The sequence below is a fragment of the Sinohyriopsis cumingii genome, chromosome 3 (genome assembly GCF_028554795.1).
Source record: "Sinohyriopsis cumingii isolate HCF-2022 chromosome 3, ASM2855479v2, whole genome shotgun sequence".
Lineage (NCBI taxonomy): Eukaryota > Metazoa > Mollusca > Bivalvia > Unionida > Unionidae > Sinohyriopsis > Sinohyriopsis cumingii.
Genome location: NC_142963.1, coordinates 123,587,202 through 123,607,616, shown reverse-complemented (window position 1 = coordinate 123,607,616; position 20,415 = coordinate 123,587,202). Strand labels below are relative to the sequence as shown.

General features: G+C 35.9%; 1 protein-coding gene across 1 annotated transcript in view; it reads left to right on the top strand.

The window, feature by feature from the left end:
• The window catches only part of LOC149803762 (dynein axonemal heavy chain 3-like), a 311,163-nt gene that overhangs the window by 110,967 nt on the left and 179,781 nt on the right, over positions 1-20,415 (top strand). The window lies entirely within an intron of this gene.

Below are 20,415 nucleotides of genomic sequence, written 5' to 3'. Positions count from 1 at the left end.
GTATTAGACTGAAATATGTTTTTATCACAAGACTGCTGAGTAGAAGACGTGTCGACGAAAAAAACTTTATGAGCAAAGAAATACTCGTCAGCTGTACGAGCAGCATTTTATAAAGTTTAGACCACGTGTTCGATCACCAAAGTAAGTATTAACGTCACTATTGATGCAGTTCATGAACTCTTCAGTTAATATGAGTTAGTCTGAGATTTTCGTAATCTTGACCAACTTTCTTGGCTAAGCACTACCTATCAAATAATTGCCCTTTTCCTCTTGTAAATTCGACATGGCGTTGCCCAGTTTCTTTTTCTAAAGTTCCTTAAGTTTTGTCCATAGGCCTCAGCTACCAGTTCATAACCCTTCATGGTACATTCCTTAAGTTCATAACCCTTCATGATACATTCCTTAGCCATTTCATAACCCTTCATGGTACATTCCTTAAGTTCATAACCCTTTATGATACATTCCTTAACAAGATCATAATCAGCACTATGATGTAATGGCAAGGCGGTGTAGATGTCACGAGCTTTTCCAAAATTTCTTTTTCTTTAAAAGGGGTTACTAACCTAATATTCTACGTAGCATCAAACCCTGAGTTTGCATTTAAAGTGGGGACAAGCATTTAACTTACCAGCTCTAATTCCTTTGATCTAAATTGATATTCCATTTCTTCCTTGTCTCTTTTCTCTACATCCGCGTTTCTCTTTCTCTCTGTCTTCTTTCTGCAACATTTTGTTCTCTCGTTATCTAACTGCATTTGTCACTCCTCTTTCTGAAGATGAAGCTTTCTTAACTCAATTTCATTATTGTATTTTACATCAACCCCATACCTCTTACGTTACAGCCAGTTGGAGACTCTCGCTACTCAAATCCAAAACACTTTTATCCAAAACATTGTTTCTACAAAATATTGGACCAAAATATATTTTATTTCTTGCTTCGTTAAAGAAGCCTTTGCCACAGACAGATCATATTTTCTGGCCAGCTGGAACAGTTAATCCTTTTTTGAAGAAATCTAACTGTTCCTGGGTAGGATTTGAAATGAAATTCTCGACTTTAGATGCAATTGTAGAAACTTTCTGATTTCACTATAGATTTTTAAAATGTGAAACAACATCTGGGACTTCAAAAATTCAAAAACAAGGAGGTGAATTTAAATTTCGAAAACAAAGTTTTTTGAAATATTGTAGAAATATTCGTATCCCAAGGACAAGCGCCAAATTTTCTATTACAACTCTATGGGCTTATAATAAGTAAAAGAAAGGAGTTAGAAGCAACAAGCTTTGTAACATTAAATTTTTTTTTTTATTTTTCTGTCATACAAAGTGAAAAATGTAAAAAAGAATGCAATGTTTTGCGAAATAAATCCCAAATAATCCTAGAATTTCTAGCACAGTACATACTGTTTAAAGTTCTAAATAACCTTTAGCGATATTCCAAAATAAATAATCCAACGCTGGAAGCGCTGATGTGCCTGTGATGGCTTGTGTCGTGGTGATGTGCCAGCAGTCTTTTGTTGAATCACAATAATGCAGTCCAAGAATACATCCTATTTCCAAGAATGGTAGTTTTTAGCACTTTGTATTTGCAGAAAGTAATCACTTGAATTTAATAATTTGAATACATAATTACAGCCCAAATGAAATACTGGACACGCCGATAATACAACTGATTCTGATCAGATCTTAAAGCAGAATAAATAATTTTTCTAGCAACAAGATTATATAGTCCTCCATCTGACCTCAGGTCACAATTAGCAGTTTCTAAAACAAAAGTAGTACTTAATGGAAAATTTCATTGTTGAAGGTTCCAAATGTTTACAAGATAAAATCGTAGTTACAGTTAGAAGGTCTGTTACTAAAATTATAATAAGGAACATGGAAAACACGCAATCCTTTACTCAGACCAAGATAAATATTTACTTCTTTTAAGAATAATCCTAATACTGAACCCATACTCACAGAGAAAATCTTGGCAATGTATTAGTTGTATACAGAATTAAAATAGAATAAATTATTCTGGTCTGGTAGAAGAAGAACTTCATTTTGGACATAGCGTATAATGAAGACGGACACAAGTAAAGCAACCTAACAAACAAGCAATGCAAATTAAATATAGATAACATAATATAATATACACGAGATCTTGCTTCTCAATGGATTTTAAATTTCTTTCTATATCATATACGCATGAAATACAGTCATCCACGTAATTATTCCTTAGGTAGGGTATATTAGATGACGAAAACGGACATCAAATCAGGTTTGCACATTATTCCACTACATTTGCATGATCGTGAATAACCCGGAGGGACTGCATTATTACGATAAATGTCTATCTGTGGGCTGCTTTTCTGGCTGTAATGTATTTGAAGAATTTAGTACTAATTTGATGGGATCTAGCTAAACTAATTTGGTTGCTTAGCTTTTGTTTATATCTTGGACTACTTCGTATTTTGACTGCAATGCCTTTCCCGCCATGTGCAAATTATTAAAATTCTTATTACCACAGAACAAAACCTTATTGTGCAAAGAATTGTCTATGGAAAAGTCCACAATAATTCAGATGTTACGGTAACTTTTGATGCTCAGCTATGCTTGGTGGGAAAGACTTTATGATGGGTAATGCTGAAAAGAAAGACCAATTCGCCAGAAAAGATTTAATTTATGGTCGTCCAAGATTTATACGTAGCAAGTTAATGTTTCCTGAATGGAAATATGTAGGTTTTTCAATCTTCTTGCTATTGTAAGGCAAGAATAAAAATCGAGACAACAGTCAAATTGGGCGGATGTTAGGGGTCCCGCCCACTACACTCTTGCGGTAGTTCACCTCTCTGCAACGCTGAGAAGACAAAAAGCATATAATATTTATAGGCTACTTTCATTTGTATGGGAAAATATGAACAATCTTTTCTGATAAATACTGCACGACCTTGCTGAGTAATTTGTTGTTGTTGTTGTTGTGGGGTTTAACGCCATTTTTTAGCCCACGATATGCTATGCTTGGCGGCCAGTATTAATGGTGGAGGAAGAACCCAGGAAAAAATAAGATAAAACCGAGATGGTTTACTAAATAGACGACTGATCATGGACACTTTGTATGTATTATTATAGTATAAAAATGAGGGATTATGAAAAGTCGTATCTTCATGTGATGGCGCATTACATTCCAAACAACTACCGAGAAGAGTACAATTGTATAACGTTAGCGAGCTATTTAATCAAGGTGCGTGAAAGAACGATCATTACAATCTGCGACGCGAGAGATATTGATTCAAAAACCTGTTTGACGTTTATTTATGCGACCCCAAAGGTAGGGCGGCCAATTATCGTATAACATTACGATAATGTTGATAACGCTAATATAATTTTAACAGCATCGTCGTTCGTATAATCCTAACTCTGTTAACAAATCAGGCACGATGGTGTTTTTGCAAACAGCATCTTCGTGGCCATGCTCTAGTTTGGATATTTCATCATTACACACGTAACATTTATCATCATGACAACTCAACCCAATTGTTTTGAGCATGCACGTATACAATGTTTGACTGGTTGATCTGATAGTATTCATGGAGGTTCTGTGTAACCAACCCTGTAACGCTGTTAAATAATCATCATGCATTACTCGCTTCTTCACGCTACATGTATTTTTTTTTTTAAATTCCCTTTGCTCTTTTTTATGGTCCCGTCGGCAAATTTGACAGACTGTTTTTTTTTACGGAGTCCGACAAATTCCATGATGGGTACCGACGAGGTATGGTCCTTAAACTTTCCAACGATCTTATTATTAACCGGATCACAATATTCACTGTTCTGAGGATAATCCGAAAAGTCAAATAGTCCTCGTGCTTCACGTACATTTTCTGTCTTGAACTCATAACAACATCTTCGCTATCCAAGGTTCCGGTATGTTAACCCTATCTTCACCTTGGCGGATCGAGCAGACATTTATGTGCTTTGGTCTGTGAATTTCATTGGATGCGGCAGCATCCAATCAAAATTAAGTTGTTGAAATTTTAACACTGTTCCTCGAGACAAGGGGGAGCGCATAACTTGAATGGACTAATAAACAAACAATTTTCCACTACCGGTCCCTGTTTGTACAAATACTTTTCATTAAAATTCATCTGTAATGGGTTCTCTCTGGTACGTCATCATATTTTCGATTTTAAACTTACAAAGTATGCTTTTGAAGTCACTTGCATCCACCATTTTCGGCCGATGTACAATTCATACTGTTTTTTATTCCCACGTTTGAGTCGGGTCATTTTAATACATTGATGCTTGATGTTATTGTACTTCAACACGAAACATGGAAACACTTCTTTTTACCCCGTTGTGCCTCGCGCTGTTAAATGTTTCCACATTTTAGTTTTTAACTTTTAGTTGTTCATCTGCATTTCTGGTCTATGTTTTGCAACTCAAGCAGTATTTTCGCTCATTTTTGCTATATTACAGTTTACATGGTGTCGGGACGTAAACGCGCTTGTATCATAATGTCGTTCCCCAGCGTCGGATGCTGCTTAAACACCAATAATGTTATCAAGTGGGGAAGCACCACTGGCCATGACCGGGTGTAAGCAACACATTACAATCCACATGTGTTACTGTCGATGTGATGAATTTGGATGGAATTATACACGAGACCGAAATCACCACAGCAAGTTCGCCACAGTGTGTTTACTCACGTACAGCATCACTCATGGGTAATCAGAAAGAGTCAAAATACTCTACATAAGGTGAATCCTTATCATGATAAATGCAAACCCAGTGTGTTCCTGATTCATCATGAAATGTCAATGACACAACACCATGTTGAAAGTTTTGCGCTGTGTGCACTGGGCACCGATAATGGATCCTTGTAAAATACCCCATCCAACCTTAACAATATCAAAATTACTTAGCGGTGTACTGTCCCAGGAAGAAATAATCCTCTGCCCCTGCTTTTATTTTCCCCCGGAGGACATCGTCCCCTCTTATTACGGCTACTACAACTATTTTGGATTAAAGTCGCGTGCTCCATTCGGCATGTGAGACTGGATGGTTTGTATACATTTGTGTACTATTTGATTTGTGCGATTTTCCGCTTTGAGTACAATGCCTCACAAGCAAGTAACCGAGAGCTGGGCTCCAAAAAGGCTCTTATACTGCCTCCAAGGCTGCCACCAAGTATACTTTACGATAGATAATATTATTTCAAATATATGCCCAGTTTCCTAATTTGCCGGGTGGTCCCTAAGGGTACGTCCATTAATTATGTCAAAAATTTTGAGGCAATTTTTTACCCCCCTCCCCCCGTGTCAACAACTCAAACTTTCAGTGACACCCCTAATAAAATTTTACCACCACCCCTACAAATTAACAATATTTTATATGGCTGGCTTTTATGCTAAAAATAGAATTATGGAAATTAAAAGGTCTACAAATAAATTTTAATACATATTTTTTTTACTTGTTTAACACATTTCAAATTGACTATAACACTTTGAATTCATGAAAAAATCGAGAGTTTATATTCTAGCTTCTATCATCTTCCCATAGGGAAGCCAAATGTTCCGCAATTGTTATAATGGGCATAGTGGCTGATTTTTTGTAAAAAATAACATTGTTGAAGTCAGTTTATCTTGAACTCACCCCTCCCCCATGTCAACAATTGTCAAATTTCTTCAAACCCCCTCCCCCCATTTTCTTGACATAATTAATGGACGACTCCTAACTTAATGCCAAATATGTGAAAGTCATATCCAAGTCAGATATTCCTGAGTTGTGAATTTGCCTATTGTTCAGTCATAATGTCCGTGTACTATGCGTACTTGTATTTTCAAAAAAAAAATTTTACCTGGCCAAATACTTTTCCGAGTAACTCTGATAGCATCGTGTCAGCTGCACCAGCCAACAATGGAGCTTGCAGAAGAATAAAGCCATCTTGTTTTTTCCTATGAGTAGCCAACATTTTTAATGTGGCGCCAGTGCCAGTCGCACTGTGTTTCATGATTTTATTATGCTGTGCAGTGACCATAACGTTATCGTTTCCATTTAACTGCATTTTGCTTAACCATATGGTGACCGTGCATCCTTGCTTAGCTGCCGAAGCCAAGTTTTGGTGCGTTAATATCTGCTCACTATAAGTCCAATCTGCTGATATGACAGACAGACAGACCTCAAAATCATTCTCTGTATTATAGTGTAGAAACCCAGTAATAACATACATCTCATAATCATTCTCCATATTATGGTTAGACTAGTGTCAAATACGACAAATACAAGAAGTGAAATTCACAAACTACATCTAATACAGAGAAGACAAACCCTGCCCTTAACATGCCATTTCAAATATACAGTAGTGTCTGGCAGTCAAACCATCCTATCATGTGTGAACAATTAAAGTCCTGAAAAATTACAGCACATGTCACAAAGAGAAAACAATGTTATCATATTATGTGGCAGTACCAGAGCTTTCACGCATATAGTCCACAACAAGATGGATGAGAAAAGTTGGGGAAATAAACACAACATGCTCTGTATCACCATAACGAAAACTTAAACTAATGAAAATTTGGAAGGGGTACCCTTCTCGAGAGTTTATTATAACAAAATCCTTAAAGAGTTTTGTCCCATATATCCTATTTTGAATATCTATACTGAATGTATATGGATAAGTGTGTGTGTGGTCCACAATGAAGAAGTATAACATGGGTCAAAAGTTAACCAATACCATCAAGCAGCTGTATGCCAAGGCTACCAGTGCAGTAATTGCCCAAGGTTCTGTGGGGGACTGGTTCCAGACAACAGTGGGAGTGTGTCAAGGCTGTCTCCTGTCACCCACGCTTTTCAACATCTACTTTGAGCGCATCATGAGTGAAGCCCTGGAAAACCACTGTGGGACAGTCAGCATTGGAGGGCGTAACATCACCAACCTCCGCTTTGCAGACGACATTGATGGGCTGGCAGGCACTGATGACAAGCTTGCCACCTTAGTGAAGAACCTGGATGAAACATCTTCCAGATTTGACATGGAGATAAGTGCTGAGAAGACAAAGCTGATGACAAATAGTGGCAAACAAATCTCAGCCAAGATTAAAGTCAGAGGACATGAACTGGAAACAGTGAGCCAGTTCAAATATCTTGGTTCCATGATCACCGAAGAGGGATCAAGAGCAGAAATTTTGTCAAGAGCAGCACAAACAATGGCAGCTATATCAAAGCTAAGACCCATCTGGAGAGACAAGAATATCTATCTGAAAACTAAAATCAGACTATTGTGAGCTGTAATCATCTCAGTCTTTTGTACTCTTGTGAGGCCTGGACCCTGAGAGCAGAATTACAACAAAGAATCCGGTCACTTGAAATGAGATGCTACAGAACCATCCTTGACATCTCTTACATGGACCACATCACAAATGAAGAAGTGCGTAACACCATCAGGTGCGAAGTAGGCCAATATGAGGACCTCACCACCGTCAAAAAGAGAAAGCTGAGATGGTATGGCCATGTCACTAGAGCCAACAGTCTATCCACAACAGTCCTGCAGGGCAGCGTCCAGGGTGGCAGAAGGAGAGGTAGACAGAGAAAAAAGTGGACTGACAACATCACAGAATGGACCAGGAAAAGTTTTGCAGAGACATAGGCATTGGCACATGATCGAGACAAGTGGAGGGAACTGGTCAGATGTTCAGCAGCACAGTGCCTTAATGACCACACTAGGTCATGAGACTGATGATGATGATGACATGGATAACTGATCCATATATCCTATTTTAAACAGCTATACTGAATGTATATGGACAACTGACCCATATATCCTATTCTGAATAGCTATACTAAATGTTTATGGACAACTGACCCATATATCCTATTTTGAACAGCTATACTGAATGTATATGGACAACTGACCCATATATCCTATTTTGAACAGCTATATTGAATGTATATGGACAACTACCCCATATATCCCATTTTGAATAGCTATACTAAATGTATCTGAATAACTGGCCCATATATCCTATTTTGAACAGCTATACTGAATGTATATGGACAGCTGACCCATATGTCCCATTTTGAATAGCTATACTAAATGTATCTGGATAACTAACCCATATATCCCATTTTGAACAGCTATATTGAATGTATATAGACAACTGACCCATATATCCCATTTTGAATAGCTATACTAAATGTATATGGACAACTAACCCATATATCCCATTTTGAACAGCTATATTGAATGTATATGGATAACTGACCCATATATCCTATTTTGAATAGCTATGCTAAATGTATATGGATAACTGACCCATATATCCTTTTTTGAATAGCTATACTAAATGTATATGGACGACTGACCCATATATCCCAATTTGAGCAGCTATACTGAATGTATATGGACAACTGACCTATATATCCCATTTTGAATAGCTATATTGAATGTATATGGACAACTGACCCATATATCCCATTTTGAATAGCTATACTAAATGTATATGGACAACTAACCCATATATCCCATTTTGAACAGCTATATTGAATGTATATGGAAAACTAACCCATATATCCATTTTGAATAGCTATACTAAATGTATATGGACTACTGAGATGAATAGGGTGGATTAGATTCAGAAGGAAGCAGAAGTGATAACCTGATGTTAATATCACTAGGTAAAGAAATCGGTGGAGGAACATGGACTTGTATTTATAATAAGAAGCTTGTGGTTTGGCAATTTCTAAATAAATCTCACACAAAACCATGCGATAGTACAGACACGCAATTACATTGTACATATGTGCAGGCACACACTGAGATATTTCTAACTCCATTCAAACTATCAGCAATGGATTGGTTTGAACCTCTCTATCTCTCGCTCTCAAACACAAGACCATACAACAAGACAGACATATACGTATATATACAGACATATAGACAAAGACACACCATTAGGTATTTCTAATTGCTAATATCGTTATTTTGATCACCAACAGATTGGTCCAAACCTTGATGAATGGCAACATCTCAATCACTTATTTCAATTTTAGTGATAACATCGTTCTCTCCCTTTGAATTGTAACTTGATTTTATTTTTGTTAATACTGCTTAAAGTGATTAGCCATTAAAAACACAGTTAATGGTCTGACAGGTGAGGATTTCACACCGCATTCAGCCCTAATAAACATGACTATTTTTCTGAGAACAGAGGATTTCATGGTAATCACCTCTTAAAAACACAACTATTTATCTGACAGTTGGTTTTTCAGTGATCAGTCCTTATAAGCACAGCTATTGGTCTGACATTTGAAGATTGCAGAGAATGATCAGCTGTTATAAACCGAGGATTTCACAGTAATCGCCTCTTAAAAACACAACTATTTGTCTGACAGTTGGTTTTTCAGTGATCAGTCCTTATAAGCACAGCTATTGGTCTGACATTTGAAGATTGCAGAGAATGATTAGCTGTTATGAACACAGCTTTTGTTCTGACAGTTTAGGATTTCATAGCGATCAGCTTTAGTAAACACAGCTATTTTTCTGACGTGATGATTTCATGAAGTGATCAGTTGTTATAAAGACAGCTATTGTCTGACAGCTGAGTATTTCAAACACTATCAGCCCTTATAAACACAACTATTGATCAGAGAGTTGGAGAATATCACAGTGATAGGCCCTTATAAACACAACTATTGATCAGAGACTTGGAGAATATCACAGTGATAGGCCCTTATAAACACAACTATTGATCAGAGAGTTGGAGAATATCACAGTGATAGGCCCTTATAAACACAACTATTGATCAGAGAGTTGGAGAATATCACAGTGATAGGCCCTTATAAACACAACTATTGATCAGAGAGTTGGAGAATATCACAGTGATAGGCCCTTATAAACACAACTATTGATCAGAGAGTTGGAGAATATCACAGTGATAGGCCCTTATAAAGAGTTACTGGTCTGACAACTGAGGAATACATACAGCAGAGCGTATAATTGGATAATGGAATATACAAACAGGGTATCATTTTTAATTTCTGTGCAAATTTCTGAAAAGGTTCACCGACTGGCCCTCATCTTCAACCTAGTCAACACCAGAAATCAGTTGGTACTTCAAAAATGTTAATCAGACTTGCACTATTGCTCATTTCTTGTAGGATGATATGAAATGGACATAAAATATTTGGTAAGCATGTGGTTATCCAGTACTACAAACAGTTGCATTTTCTCCATTTTCATCCTTATTCACCAATTTCATCTCTTTTTATATGGTAACACATTACCACTATCAGTTGTATTTTTTACCATTTTCTGGTCATCCATCCGAGTGATCACATTCTATACAGTTATATATAATTACACATTTAGCCATATTTTCTACAGTCTTCTGGTCATGATTTACCCATGAGATCCCATTATATATGGCTGGATTTCATATCACTTATACCAACTTCTGGTACATGAAGTTGTTTTATTTAACTTGTTAACAAGAACTGAAGAGAATGGCAAAAAAGGAAAGTAAAAAAGTACATAAAATTAAACATTTGAATTTTATTTGAGGTCTATGAATGTTTGTACAGCAGGATTAAGATATATACAAAATAAAAATGTTATTACTGTTTTAATATTCACACCTTTGAAGACAACATCATTAATAATTCCTAAAATAGTTTGATACATCTTTACATTTTGAATCTCGAAGATGCATAATTTACACTCTGTTAAATACAGATCACATGCAGTTGTCTCATTTAACTTGTCATCATGAACCGAAAAGTAAAAAGCTCAAATAAATGAACATCTGAATTTTATTTTATGTCGGTGCATCAGTTTGTTAAGTATGATTGGAATAATATGCATGTGAGTTTTCTACAATATGATACAAGACTTACAGTCTATTTTCTAAACACATAAAGATATGGGTTATGATATACGGTTAAGAATTACTGATAACAACAGGAATATAAAGCATCGGGTGAACTTAATTGCAAAAGATAATCCAAACATCTTGGAAAGAGAGGCCCAAGTGGGCCTAGTTTCACTCACCTTGATAACTGACAAATGTAGTCTTGTGGAGGCAACTCATATATGCAGTGAAAGCAATGCTTCCCTAGAAAATTATTTCCATGAGAATAGTTACCTGATCAAGTTAATATTAGGAATATAAGCCTGCTACCTCCCAAATCCAGACCCACTAAATGATGAAAATTTGTCTTTTCTATTTCATATAGACAAAAGGCAATAATGACTGCCATTTACTTCTCCCCATGCCACCATTAGGTGTCACTAGTTTTTAAGCGGGGTGGTTGGGATTGAGTAATGAGGTTGGGTTAGTATTCTTGGAGAAAAATAACATATTAGAATACATTCCCCGATAACTTTAACATTAGGTTCATCGGAAATAGGAGGAGGTAATGATAAGCATCTTACCTATACCTCAGGTATCCTTCTAGGGAAGATTGGATTCCCCGTGTGAACAATAACCAACTCGAATACTGAAAACACAGCCAATGGTCATGACAGTCATTAAGATTGAAATCTTAACATCGAAATTCAGTGAAGATTTCAGCAAAGCTAAGAGGCCACGTTTTTTCAGTTGGGTCTGGTGTTTGGTGTGGCCAAAATCAAAGATATGATGGACACTATTCTGAACAGCTTTGATGTGGCAAAAACACATTTGTATTGACCTTTAAAGAAATGGGCAGTATGATATGGGTGGAGTGTGTCTTTTACCAGCATTAATATTCTCTGTGTCGCTATTCTCACCTTTGTCAACTGGGAAAGCAGTTAGAAAGATGGATACTCTTTCTCATTGTTAATGCTGACTGACGCTTTGCCTTTATAACCTTGCATGGTTGTAGAGGGTGGAGAGCATTCTTCTAAAGCAGCCTTGAAACTAAATGCCAGCCATTCCAATGTTGAATTGGTGTAGGACTGTTCTCATGAGTATTATCGGTGATGCACCATGTGAGATCTCCTGTTCATGGTCCGTTTCCATTTCGGGATAAACAATGCTTCACAGCTGCCAACCTTACAGACTTGCATTTAGTGAAATGAGGGGAAAATGTCAGTGAATTTTGAAAATAATTATGGAAAATACCTCAACTGGCAAGTCATGTGTCTTCAGTAAACCATCCTATATGTTCAGAGATTCCACCCAATTTTGATCTTGGTTTCAAGCACAAAACTGTACATCTAACAAAAATTACAAATGTTTAATCATCTCATTTTAATAAAATTCTTTGAAAACACTGTGTCTTCTTTAAGTGTTTGTTTAACAATTTACAGTTCTATGTATATGTGCCATTTTTGTTAAAAATGTTCCAGTTGGGCCCCAGTTTTCTAAACAAGTTTTTGTAACTTTTCTCTTAGACTATATAGATTCAATAAGTTCAAATGCTTGCTACAAGGCAATTTGAATTCTGCTGATATCGTGAATTACAGTATGGATAAAGGCTAATTGCTGATATCGTGACTAACACTTAACCGGATAAAGCTTATTTTATTCCTGAGTTGAGCCAATGAAGATTTTGGGAATTCATGACATTTTTTGTGTGCGGGATGAATCCATGAATCGCCATCAAGAGTGAAATTCACACCAAAGTTGTGATGGCTGGCTGCTCTGCATTATCTGTGGCAACAATGATGCAATGCCCTTACCTCTATATAATTTTTGGGTAAGCAGTGAATGCAGGACATGCTGGCTGTCGGATGATTTTGTCAACCAGCAACCAGTATACATGACTGGTTCACTGGAAGTTTGTTCAGCATGGTTACCAGCTGTGCAGAAAGTGATCTGGTTGGTGACGTTACTGGCTGTGCTGTGGTCATGGCTGGATGGATGAATTCATTACCCAAATCCAAATGGCCAATTACCAAAATATCATTATGGTTTAAAGACAAGGCTGTAGGCCTGACAAGGCAGACACATCTTTCAGTATGATAACCAGATAGCTGGTTCAGCTGGTCTGACAATTGTGGACAGTGATACAATAATATAGGATCCATTAAAAAACCCAATCACCATGACATACAGTCCTGACAACTATGCTAGGACATAGGGAGGAACTTACAACACCAGGGGTGTCTAAAATGGGTGTAAACTCCCTAAATGTATTATAATTATCTGTAGGAAATTTAAAATTGTGTGTGGTCATCACCCACTTTCTCTGCCTCTGTCCATTTTTGCAAAAACTGTATTCCGTACACTCTTGGACCAAATGGTTCAAACACTGCATGTTACTAATGAAATACATTTTTGTACACACAAGCCTCGGCTTGTGCATGTCTTCCTTGGCCTTGAACTTGTTGCATTTATTACACTTCGTCAACAGGTTTCACTGAAATGAAAACATAAACCGAAGCACAACAAAAATAAATTAACCTTGCCGCATCTTAGTAATTTAGCAAGCAATAGGCAGTGTGAACAAAAACATGAATCACAACATGCATCAATGACAGCACCGAGTGATCTGAACAGACCAAGTCCAAAAAGTGACCAATTCACAAAAAATACTGGAGAAATTCCACAATGATGTATACAACCTGTACAGGAATAATTAATGCACAATATAAATGAGAAATTCCTTGATGGATGGTTCCAATTCATATTGATATTGGCATGGATTTACGGGTGGTTTTTCATACAATGTTGACCATACTACAGTAAAGCTTAAAACAGTTGACAAGTAGTAGTAGCAAGGGGAGGTAATGAACAAGAGTTATTGCCCTTCCTATGATATAGAGGGTAAAGAAGAATCTTTGTCTATTAGGACAGCTGGATTGGGGAAGTAGCAGACTTATTTTCCTAGTGATCATGTGATTAGGGAATGTCTTCAGATGGAAACAAGAATGGATATAACTGTTTGCAGTACTAAGGTTCTGCCATGTCTATTAGATTTGGCAAACAAATGGCGTTTCAAGTGTAATGGTAAAGAAAAATTGGATACTCATTTTTATCTGTCCATTCACCAAACGAGAACCATAGATGCAATAACCAATTTAAATCCTTTGAGAAAAAGACCCCATTATTACTCATCAATATACAGTTTAGTGCTAGTTACATGTAGCTGATGTACTTACTAATTTGTCAGATATAACTTGTTGTAAATTAGACACTAACTTATTAGTAAGTACCACACAAGGACGACCTTTATTTAATCATATTTATTGAATCATGCTTTTCGTCTGTTCTAAAATATTATGAAGATATAGTAAACCTAAAAATAATATGAAGATATTAAAAATATTATGAAGATACAGTAAACCTGTGAATGTGCATACTCTCTAACAGTGAATGAAAACTGAAATGTGGCCAGTTTTTAACAAAATGGAATTGGTTTGTTACATTTTTCTTTCTTCTTAAATTCCATTTCATGGTCATAAAATGTATGGCTTTGATGTATGGGTAATGAGTTTACTGGTGTAAGAAACAATACCTGTTTTTTTAAAGCAAAATCCAGCAAATAAAATCTATCATTATACATGCAATATTGTTATTGGTTATATATGCAAATATCTGGTTTTATCGGGTACAGCACAATTTATTATCTGAGTAACACATTCTCCAAGTCTGGTAAAAATCAGATAAGAAATACTGTTTCTGGATTGGTAGTGGGGTGAAGCAATTTAATGCAAGACAACCTCATTAATATGCAGGAATCTTGTACATTATCACACATTTTAAAGATTTAGATGATATAAACCAATATTCCATGTGTGATTGAAATCAGATTAGAAATATGGACACTAGAGCGCTAATAAACAATTGTTGATGGACATACACATGATATATGAACAGACTAGGCCATATAATACGCTAGATTGTTCTTTTGGCCAGGTGAACAAAAAACAATTATAATCATTAAACCATCCAGTGGCAAAACATGTAATGAATACTTTATTAAGAAACATACACTGAAAACTACTTATTTATTTCCTGCAAGCAAGGTAATTTTTCAGAGCACATATTATGTACACAAATTCAGGACATCAGCACAGTACCTGCTGGAATGCCATAATAAGATATCTTAAGTCTGTTATACAACTATACCTCAAGTCATTTACACAAATACACTATATGTCTATCATACAAATATACCTCAAGTCTTTTATACAAATACACTTTATGTCTATCATACAAATATACCTCAAGCCTGTTATACAACTATATCTCAAGTCATTTACACAAATATACTATATGTCTATCATACAAATATACCTCAAGTCTTTTATACAAATACACTTTATGTCTATCATACAAATATACCTCAAGTCTTTTATACAAATACACTTTATGTCTATCATACAAATATACCTCAAGTCTGTTATACAACTATATCTCAAGTCATTTACACAAATATACTATATGTCTATCATACAAATATACCTCAAGTCTTTTATACAAATACACTTTATGTCTATCATACAAATATACCTCAAGTCTGTTATACAACTATATCTCAAGTCTTTTACACAAATATACACCACTGACAACAGTTGTTGTTGTGGTTGTTGTAGGGTTTAACGCAATTTTTCAGCACACGATAGACTATACATGGCGGCCAGCATTAATGATGGAGGAAGAACCTGGGAAAACCCCGGAAAGAACCACTGACCCATGACAAGCTACTGGCAAGCTTTCTCACATACCCACGCTGGCTGAATCCGAGACTCAAACCCACGCAGACAGAGGTGAATGATAGTGATCCGTAATGGACAGAGCTTTAGACCACTCGGCCACTCGGGGCCCCCATTGACAACAGATACTGGACACTAGACTGTTTGAAGAACAAAATCAGTGTGCACTGTTTGAAACTCTAGATGTTTGCAGGCCATATAAAATACTGCAAATTCAAGTATTTGTATTGTTTCATGCCATTATTCCAATCCAGGATGCATACAGATTACAGTATGCACAGCAACTTTCTTTTCATTATGATAGTTATTACTTAATACTAATATCTACATTTATTTGGATTTTTATGCAATGTGAAAATATGAAAATAAATATTCTTGTCTTGGACTGGTGTCCACAAAGATTTTTATCCTCAGATGTTTAGTTGTAAGGAGTAGTAATGATAACAATTCTTCAAATGGTTGCCATGATGACCATAGTGGCTGTTTGAGGGTCACCGATTTAATTTAGGGCCATAGAGACTCTGGGGTGTTGTGGTGTAATGCTCCATGGCAATTCTCTCTGTATTATAGGAGGAGAAGAAATAATAACTTTGAGCTTCCCAACCGTTGACAACAGATATTGGACACTAGACTATGGACATAAGGCCATCTTATATGCTCTTCTGATCTATAAATATGTTCAATGAAGAAATAATAACTGTGTCATACTGAGTAGACATTTTTTGAAGGTCAATGCTGCTTAAGTTCATGGTCATCATAAATCTCCAGTGTTTTGTACAAGTGTCACTAGAGACCACGTCATAAGTTTTCTGGCTGTATACCTCTCTGATAACAATCAATGTGCTGCTTAAGTTCATGGTCATCATAAATCTCCAGTGTTTTGTACAAGTGTCACTAGAGACCACATCATAGGTTTTCTGGCTGTATTCCTCTCTGATAACAATCAATGTGTCATCTGTCACATGGACATCATATGTATCCATGTACCCTGTACAATTACAGGGAGTCATGTGACTGTATCATGTACAACTAAAGATGAGTAATAGTGCTAGTAGCATATATAACTAGGGGTGAGTGACTACTATACGAGTAATAGTACTTGTATCATATATAACATGGGGTGACTACCATATGAGTAACAGTGCCTGTATCACATATAACGAGAGGTGACTACTATATGAGTAATAGCGCTTGTATCATATATAACTAGGGGTGACTACTATATGAGTACTTGTATCATATATAACTAGGGGTGTCTACCATATGAGTAATTGTGCTTGTACCATGTATAACAAGAGGTGACTACCATATGAGTGATAGTGCTTGTACCATGTATAGCAAGAGGTGACTACCATGAGTGATAGTGCTTGTACCATGTATAACTAGAGCTGACTACCATATGAGTGATAGTGCTTGTACCATGTATAACTAGTGGTGACTACCATATGATAGTGCTTGTACCATGTATAACTAGAGGTGACTACCATATGAGTGATAGTGCTTGTATCATGTATAACAAAAGATGACTACCACATGAGTAATTGTGCTTGTATCATGTATAACAAGAGGTGACTACCGTATGAGTAATAGTGCTTGTATCATGTATAACAAGAGGTGACTACCATATGAGTGATAGTGCTTGTATCATGTATAACAAGAGGTGACTACCATATGAGTGATAGTGCTTGTATCATGTATAACAAGAGGTGACTACCATATGAGTGATAGTGCTTGTATCATGTATAACAAGAAATGACTACCATACGAGTAATAGTGCTTGTATCATGTATAACAAGAGATGACTACCATATGAGTAATAGTGCTTGTATCATGTATAACAAGAGATGACTATGATATGAGTAAAAGTGCTTGTATCATTTATAACAAGAGATGACTACCATATGAGTAATAGTGCTTGTATCATGTATAACGAGAGGTGACTATGATATGAGTAATAGTACTTGTATCATGTATAACAAGAGATGACTACCATAGGAGTAATAGTGCTTGTATCATGTATAACTTGGGGTGACTACCATATGAGTAACAGTGCTTGTATCATGTATAACAAGAGGTGACTACCATATGAGTGATAGTGCTTGTATCATGTATAACAAGAGATGACTACCATACGAGTAATAGTGCTTGTATCATGTATACCTAGTCCGAGTATCATGAACACCTAAATGTGATTATTAAAAGTAATTCTGCTTGCAAACAAGTGACACTGTATGATCCATGCTGTACCATTACAATGGTGGGCACTTGCATGTTCAGGGAGCTTAAATCATCACTAATTAAAAATTTCACATTTGACAACTAATGATATTGTTCAATATAGATTACTATACAGTTTAAAAGAAATTTTCTTTTTGGTTTCCTCAGTGAATGCTCCACAATTATTCACTATCTCCAGCAAATAACAGGACGTATCTACCTAGAACACACAACCATTGTTTTTTGTCTCTTCCTACCGCATACACATTCAAAAATGACCAGTCATATGATTATGACCACACACAGAAGTCACTCCTGGCATGGAGTCATGTATTCTCACAACAGATCTGCTGGTAATTGGCCTAAAGTCAAACATTTCTCTTCTTCAAGGGAAGTAACTTCTAACAGGTGAGACCTGAAAAATGCATACATTTCTTGTCATAGTTACCACTTTAAAAATCCCATTGACTGTCATAATTTAGTCAGGAATAAAGTAGGCTGAATGTTTCACATCATTTAAGCAAATGAACATTGCTACCGTGCAATTCACAAGTGTGTAATTAAAACAAAGCCCATAACTGTATATGATGTACAGATATATAGATTCTTTTCTATCTGGTTGTCCATGTAAAACAATTTAATAACATATGTATTAAGCAAACAATAACAGTGGGAATGTCTATAATTTCCTCCATCAAAAAATGAAAGCTCTAATTAATGATACTTTTAATTCAATTACTGAGGTCATAGTACCATCTAAAATGTCCATTTCAATTGAGATCCAAGTAATATACATGTCACATAACCATTTGGCATAAAAGCTGCTTTACCAAACATGAAAGCAATGTATATAAAAATATGTACATAACTGGAACAGTCTCTATGGGAAATAATACACTATTGTTTAAGGTCTATGGAAGATAATTGGTGTTCCATTAAAAATAAAGAACTTTACATTAATTGCTGTAAGAAAAACAGGGCGAAAAGAACATAAACACTTCAAATGAAAACATTCCTGTAAACAATATCATCAGATGCTTTCATCAAGACAAAAATCATTTTAAATTTTATTTGAAAATTCACTTTTAAAGATAAATGATGAATGCTTACCTCAAGCAGTGAACTACACTATAATTGTTAAAACATTATAGTATTAACATGGTATAAATGTGATGTGATTAAAATGTGTACATGGTATGGTGGCAGAATATTTATGCTTTGAAAGAAATGGACTACATATATCACCATATATTGCCTATGTGAAGACCTGACAGAAACAACTTAGGGGTCATGTTCTTGTGACCTTTGAATTAGCCAATGGCAATGCAGCTTTTTGAAATTTGAAAGTGAATTAAATCCTTTAACAAGTATTGATTCTCTTCAGTTATACTGCTCAGTCTCCCAAACACAAAGGTATATGACTTCATTTGATTGGCTGATACGAATTGTAATTATGGTAATAACAAACATCACCAGAACTCCTTAATTGGTCTCTCTCAGAGCTTTGATTCTAATCAGGATGGTTAAGCTGAACCAACCTTTAAGCCTTGTTATTCAGGTTCAACTTCATTTATCATGACTAGACAAATTCATGTCCTGAAGCCAACCTTTTAACTGAATTATTCATGAATAGTTGAAATCATGTCCTGAAGCCAACCTTTTAATTGCATTATTCATGACTAGTCGAATTCGTCTTCTGAAGCCAACCTTTTAACTGCATTATTCATGACTAGTTAAATTCATGTTTTGAAGCCAACCTTTTAACTGCATTATTCATGACTAGTTGAATTCATGTTTTGAAGCCAACCTTTTAACTCCATTATTCATGAAAAGTTGTATTCATGCCCTGAAACCAACCTTTCAATTAATTTTTTATGAGAAATCATATTTATCCTCTGAAACCAAACTTTAAACCTCATTATCAATGAATAGGCATATTCATGCCTTCAAACCAATCAACTAATTTTTCATGACAATTCATATTCAACTCATTGTTCACAACCAGTCACGTTCATACCCTGAAACCAACCTTTCAACCTTATTATTCATGAAAATTTGTACTCATGCCCTGAAACAACCTTTCTACTTCATTATTAATAACAAATCATATTCACACCCTAAAACCAACTTTTCAACCTCATTATTCATGACAAGTTGTATTTATGCTTTGCCATTATATCATGCACTCTGTATTTGTACTTTGTACCTGTTGCTCTTGTTTCATGATTTTCATCTGTAGCTAACATGCTTCATAGACGGAAATCACCTGTCTCTTTTGTTTCTCTAACTCTGGGTTGTACACCTGTCTACCAGTTACAGCTTCAATATCATCAAGCACAGCTTTGAACTTGTTCCAGTAATCTTCCAAGTCTTGTTGGCTAAGCTTTCCATCCGGAGAATGGCCACTGATATGGTTCCTATAGGAACGAATTCGTTCCACACTGGCTCCAAGACAGCTGTCTCTTGGTTGATCTTGTGGATCATTTCCCCAACCTGTCAATGGAGGAGTAACTTTGCTGACATTTCTGATCAGAGTATACAGCAAAGAAAGGTCAAACTGGTCCACTGTTCCTGTTTTCT